The sequence below is a fragment of the Priapulus caudatus genome, unplaced genomic scaffold (genome assembly GCF_000485595.1).
Source record: "Priapulus caudatus unplaced genomic scaffold, Priapulus_caudatus-5.0.1 Scaffold1571, whole genome shotgun sequence".
In the NCBI taxonomy this organism is placed as follows: domain Eukaryota; kingdom Metazoa; phylum Priapulida; class Priapulimorpha; order Priapulimorphida; family Priapulidae; genus Priapulus; species Priapulus caudatus.
This window is the reverse complement of record NW_014578632.1, coordinates 28,586-35,808: the sequence shown is the minus strand read 5'-3', so window position 1 is coordinate 35,808 and position 7,223 is coordinate 28,586. Positions and strand designations below refer to the sequence as shown.

The 7,223-nt window shown below is 40.6% G+C and overlaps 1 long non-coding RNA gene across 1 annotated transcript in view; it reads right to left on the bottom strand.

The window, feature by feature from the left end:
• Positions 1-1,973: 1,973 nt before the first annotated feature.
• LOC106817034 overlaps positions 1,974-7,223 on the bottom strand; it is a 7,523-nt gene continuing 2,273 nt past the window's right edge. Inside the window, exons 2-3 of the long non-coding RNA XR_001394983.1 lie at positions 3,025-3,265; positions 1,974-2,054 (exon numbers count right to left, since the gene is read on the bottom strand). This is a non-coding gene — a long non-coding RNA (uncharacterized LOC106817034). The remainder of the gene's footprint in view (positions 2,055-3,024; positions 3,266-7,223) is intronic.

The following is a 7,223-nucleotide window of genomic DNA, read 5'->3' as shown; positions in this document are numbered from 1 at the left end:
ATGTTTCGTTAATGCGTAAAGAAGTCCTCTTCCTAAACATGTATTTTTTGCTACAAAGACTCGTGGTTGCAAGTATCTATGGATATGACCGTGACCTTTGTGATGCGCAGTCACGAATTGTGAGTTGCAATGAAGTGATTAATCGAATGCAGTTAGAGAATCCATCAATTGCCATCACCTTGCATTATGCATTTACAGACCTTGCACAGTAATGACATAAGCATAGAGTAGACACAGACCAGCGACACGAGATTCAGGTGAGGTTGAACGCTGCTTCTTCAGATTACACGTACTAACGGGCGATGGGCATATCCTGGAGTGGAGTCTCCAAATGAAATAAAGTTCCAAATGAACGTAAACTGCGACTATAATGTGGTAAGTTGTGATTCGGTTGACGGATATCCAGTTTAATCCACGTTCACCGTTAAATATCATGCAAGCACGGATGCGCCCACAGCATCCTATACCACAAACGCAAACTTCGCGAAGAGGTGGATGATCAGTATTGATGCTCCATTATGCAGATGTTTTTCACTAAACCTATACAAAGTACATGATACAGTTAACAGTTGTGATGTCACAAATTAACTTCGTTGAACTGTACAGAGTAGGAGCGAACGAGTAAATACTCCTAAATTGCTTCATGTTCGCCTTGAATATTCTCTGCCGAACTTACGACACGAAAGGTCCTATACTAGCAGGGTTATTGATTATCATAAAATCCTTCTTTGAGCATATACACCCGAGCCGCATAAGCTACGTAGACGAAAATTTCCAGTACATCAGCAATATACGTACCTCATCGACAAGGTACACTCTTGGCTTTATAGACAGGAACGATGACAGGCTTATTCTGCAAGACATACAAAATTTCCTCACAGCCACCGACTTTCTTCTCTGTCGAAAATAAATTCCCAAGCAACGCCATCTATAAACAAAAAAAACAATGTCCCTGTAATGAAGTAGATATCGAATTATTTAACCTAGTAGTAGTATAAAACCTAGCGTTACGGGTCGTTTAACTTTAAGCAGCATCACGTCATATGTTATTTTAGTCGACAAATAGCAGTCAAGGCAACAAACGAAAGACGCCACCCAACTATCCAAAGAAACTGAGTCACTGGAACACGAGTAAAAGTTATCACCCACGACGGCAGAGTGACAGTTTAGTACCTATAGTATAGAAGGACATTACACCTTGATGTCGCATGCCGACTGATAAAGAACAAACAATGAACGCCGACAAATGTGAACTATGAGAACATGAATCGAACTGCCGCGATTCCCAAGGACTTCTAGAAGCTTCTGCTGCTATTCCCATGCCAGATTCAAGAAGCTTCCACAGCTTCACACCTTTAGTCCCCCATAAAAATGTTGGAGATGACGACACGTCTTGCACCACCATCGTCAACAAGGACTTGACCACGCTCGGGGCACGCATACCTCCAGAAGCATAAATACCAACCGATTTGAACAGAAAGACAGATACAGTACCACGGTGCCTGACAGTTCACGACGCTGTCAGCACCGCGCTGCTCTCGCCTGCTCTCGTCACCACGCTACCGTCACCGCCGGACATCTATGACTGAGGACATGCCTGCTGCTCTTAGGCCGTAAGATATGAACCATTTGTAACGCGTATTTGATTATTGGCCTGCGCACCTATGATTGTATATGATTATCACGCTGATGTTGATTATTAAAGAATAGAGTAACTGAAATGATTCTTTTGATTACAGTACAATATACTGCCTATGGTTTAAGTGCAATAGCACGCGTATCTGTTGTACAAACGAACCTGGTCACACTATACGATCACACGTGCCTACTATACGTAGCACGGACGAGCTTTTCTATATTCCAGTTACTGCCAGCATTGAAATATAAATGAATGCACTAATATGTAACACGTTTGCAATTAAAATGCCTCCCAGTATATCTAGGCTAAGTACTAATTATTTTTATTGTTATTAAAGTGTCATACCAAAAATTATCCATTGGTAGTTTCGTACATTTACTGGCATTATTATACTCATGGTCTGCTGCACGTCGTCCTGTAAATGAAAAAAATAACAATACAATTACTCAGTTACAGTGTTATGGTCCCCGGTTTAACTCCACTGGAGGGAAATTTCATCTCCTGCTCAACTACTATTGCTATACAATGGGTGCTACTCATGTCACACACAACCACTCAATGAACTTTAATCACCCACCACTATATATATGAGCCATTAAAGCGATAAAAGATTATTTGAAAATCGTTCACGGGTCTTTCACGTGATGTGTCTGACTGAGACTGCACAGAGTTGAAATTAGTGATGACAGATGACAACTACAGCGGCTGGAACACATGAAGTGGTGACAGAACAAGCGCTTGATAACCTTCTACACCTTCTGCTTAAAATGGAGGTCCCCCTGGTAGCATCCCTCATTCCCTCTGAAGCCAGACACTGTGAACACATTCTTTACACCAAGTGGGCCAATGCATACTGTCATGGAAACCGTACTGCGAGTAAGACCTCACCGCATTAGCCTAGCTGATTTGAAGTCACTGGATTCTTTCATTCTTCATGCTGAACTGGTCATCAGGAAAAAAATTAATTTTTTTTTTTTTCGAGGGTTCTATTTTCTAGGTGTCCAAAATGTTTCAGGGGCTACATTTGACATTTCGAGGGCTACTTTTTAATAGTCAAATTAATGTAAGGCAGCATGCACTCGCTACCACCACGGCCGGCTGGCTCGGCGTTTGATTCTCGAGTTTCCGCTGGAACAGTCAGAAATTTTACGGGGCGACTCTTTCATAATACGCACGAAAAAAATCGCCCTAGTCATCGATATTTTGGGGGAGATTGCGAAAACCTAACGAGGGCGAATTCGCCCGCCGCCCCCGTGTATTTTATTCTCTGCTGGTCATTAATTGTTCACACGATGTTCAGTTTGCATGTGGCTGGCTAACAGTTGAGATCATAAACGCATATCTCTGGCTGATGGAGCACGATCACAGTCACATGTTATACATACCAAGTGCAGTGACATTACTGGAGAGGGGGTCAGTCAACTGGAATGCTCTGGGCAGACCGTAGAGATGGCGTCAGTGCCACTTCATTGATTCTGGCCCCATCGAATCCTACTGGTGACCATTGGGTGCTGGTGACCATATTCATGCAGGAGCGACTGATATTATACTTGGATCCACTGGAGAGCACAGACGCCTCGTCTTTTCCTCCGAGCAAATCAGGCATTCTCTATGATGATAGCTTTCCTGAAAGAGAAAATGAAGATAGATGTGGCAGAATGGACACTGACATGCCCACCACACATTTCACTATGAATGCGTTGGTATTTCTAAACAAGAGGCTCAATCTCTACCTGTTTGTCACTGTCCACCTGTTATATAATAATTACACTGTGTTATAATAATTATAATTAAACCTGAAATGAAGGCAAAAACACATTTGAATTTGGCAATAAATTTACTCAAATACAGTAGGAGGGGTTCAAAACCTGTGCAATTTGCACCTATACCTCACAATACTTTAGGATTTCCCCAAAATCGGTCAAAAAATTATCACCATAGCGCCTGTAACTCCTGATAAGGGTGGCATTTTTCAATGCTGCAAACTGTGCCATGTTTCTCATGCCCTGAGCCACAGGCACTTAATTAGAACACATCAATAATAACATAATGATAAATAAACATTCAATGTATTTATTATCAAAATCTGAAGGATACAGTCAGGGTCATGGACAGGTACCACTGTAAAGGGGCTATAACGCTTCATTAGGAGTGTTCCCAACTTTGATATCATTAATGATTAATGATTAATGATTGATAATCCTAACCCTAACACTAACCTAAATGACATTAAACCACAAACTAATATATGACCATGACCATATATATATTATATATGTTATTATGACCATTAATGACATTAATAATTAATTAATTAATGCCTGTAAAGGGCATTACAACATAACTGCTCATCAAATCCAATCAAACTCACGCCTATTTAATAAAAGAGATACATGTCTCTCTATGCTCACAGTGAAAATAATCAGAGAAACTTCACTGCCAATTACGTGACAGCAAAAATTGTAAATTTATTAAAAAAACTTTTTTTTCACATTTCTCAGAAACGGTTAGGATTTAAACTTTGCGCCATAAGTTGTTCATAGCATAAACTAGTAAAACGATCCCTGGAATTTAACAAAAATGCTTAATTTTAGGAAATAAGGTGAAAAGATGGAAGAAAATGTGTAACGTTTAACACAATAATTTAGTATAGAAGAGCAAAAGCAGTTCAACTAACAGCATTTCTGATTCACATGCAGGGTTGGCACGCAGTATATTCTGGGATAGCGTGTGCTCATGATGTCACTATTTAAAACGGCATGTTCTTGCGGCAAAATGCATAGATATACCTACTGTGAGCTCGTCTATGTTGTAAAAATTCACTACAACTTATTTGTTGTTTGTATTGCTACTTTCAGAATATTTCTTCATAAAATCTATACCAAAGTTACGAAAGTAGCACCAGAGTTCTGCCCACGGTGGGCGGGTGTGCCCAGCACTCGCGGTTGCCGCCCCGGCACTATATATCTCCGCCCGGCACTAATTTTTGATATAAAAAAAAGAAGTCTGATATATGGGCTTTTTATTGTTCAGAATGCAGGAAATTGAGTTTCAGACTATCCAAAATTAAAAATTTCCCGGTGGGGCATGCCCCGGACCCCCCTAGATTGGCTTCGCGCCTACGGCGCTTGCATCTTCCGACTTCGTCGCAACTGGATGCGCCCGGCACTAAAAAATCCTGGGCACCCTGTAGCACCATAGGATTTTTACTGTGTTTACACAGCCGGTACACAGCCGAGCAAACGTTGTGCTGCATTAACAGTTCTTTTCTGTGATAACACATGTTATACTTTATTGTTCTATGTTTACTCGGTACGAAATTGTGAAATTTGTTTAAAACATATGTTATCTACATTACTTATGCAATCAGGAAACAAATATATAGTTTTCGTTCCAGGAACTATTTGCACTAGCGTAGGCCTACTGTTGGCTCTTCACTCCAAAACAATATATGTGTGCTATCTATACGCCCAAAACGCGTCCGACGCGGTTTCGAAAATCCCGATGTTTGGAGCACATTTCTGGTTCAATAAGAACATTTAGTGATGTTTGCATACTGCAAGTATGCTCACAGTAGATGTATGTAGGCTTTTTGTTGTGAGGTTTATCCACTTTAAAGGGCGTTTTGGGGTTTGCAATAACCAGGTAAGCATACGCAGAGATTTTGTGTTTCGGATAGACCACACACGTAATAATCTACTATTAGCCGTGTGTTAGCCAGATCTATCCGTCTTTTGAATTGCCGTCGGTGCCCCTATCAATCGCCGCACTGGCCCTGAAAATCCAACCCGACCGATGGCAGTGACCTGCCTTGCCCTTTTGTGTAATTGCCATCGGCAGTGTTCGAGCTTTAAAATAAAAACCTATCGCCAAACTGGGCGAGTGAGTCAATAAGTTAACTCGCCCAAATTTTAGAACAAAAATGCTTGTCAAACAATAGTGAAAAAAAAGACTATGGGGGTGGGTTCGGGAAGGAGTCCTTGATTAGGTGGAGCCCGAAGAATTTTTTTTTGAAAATTACACCTCTTAGATGCAAATTCCTGCACTCTGAGGCAGCATTATTAAACAATTAATCTTCATCACAAAAATATCACTTTTGAGTTGAGTATTTTAACCTTTGGGGACGTACACCAAAGACTAAAATACTTACTTAAAAAAAGAGAAACATAAACTTCAAATTGCTGAGGGTTGAATTGCTCAGTCTCTGCCAAGTTGTGCAAGTGCAATTTTAAAGCAAAGTAATGTGGTTAAAAGTTAATCTATCTGCCAACTGAATTAACACAGGCCTCGACGCTTAATTATTTTCAGATCTGTACAAAATTTACTTGCAATCTATGAACCACGCTGTGCTGACTGTCAGCGACCTTTGATAATATAAAGTGAGGATGCCGTGCGATAGCCGCCCTTCACAATCGCTAGAACTATTTTTCATCAATGTTTGGATATATAATGTAAGGAACCAACATTCGATTAAAGTTTTAGACAATTATTTTTACTCGCCAACATGGGCGAGTCAGCTTCAGCTTTTACTCGCCCGATATTATTTTCACTTGACATTGGCGAGCGGGCGAGTGCCAAGCTCGTTCGCTGCATTGGTGCCCTTTAATCTACTGCCCTGGTTTCGTTTTTAGTCGAGTCAACATAACGCGCGCGCTGTAGTTGCAATGATGATCTTGAAACCGATAGTGGCAGGAGGGAATAATAACAGCATGGGATAATTATTCGCTCCTGATAGTGGGCATGTAAAATTTCTTGTTACTGTACTTCCATTAGCAGAGGGGGGTACAGAGCCTACTATTTTGTACATTAAAAGCAAGATGATGTTGATGTATTAATTTGTTATGAGTTTTCCTTTATTTTACAAAAGTTCCTTGGTGCCCTTCTCAAATTTTGAGTTGCTTTGGTGCCCTTCTATTTTAGATAAAATTCAAGGCAATTTCTCACATGCCCTAAAAAAATTGCCTCGCCCCTCTCGTCGCTTAATTCAAGCCCTGGATGGGACGGATAAAATTTGATAAAGACAGAATGAGGGCGGCCCAATTTTATATATTATACATCTTGTATTTAACTGACAACAGTGCTTATAAGAATATAAAATCATATCAGATTCCTGTCTTTTTGGCATTTCAGATTAAATTTGCTCCATTTTAAAATTTAAGGTAAGGCCCTCCCCCTATAGGGCGCTTCGCGCCCGCAGCATCCTCGCTTCGCTCAGATGGAGAGACTCCCTGATTTTTTTCCTGGCTAACACCCTGACTATTAGTTAGCTGCCCAGCGGCACCATCTATCAAATAAAATAGGTACTGAAATTTTGACCACATATCACCTACATGTAAAATATATTATTTTATAATTTTAACCCAAAGGTATTCTAAATGATTATCTATGCTTTTTTGCCTAATACTGGTAACAATGTGGTTCAACTGCTTCGCTGCAACACACGATTTCACCGCACGCACTGTGCATGGACTCACATATCCTTATGCACAGTGCGTGTGCATGCTAGTGTTGTCAATCGGTTGTAATTTCGTAATCGATCATCGGTTGGACCCAAGTAACCGATGATCGGTTACAATCGGTTACT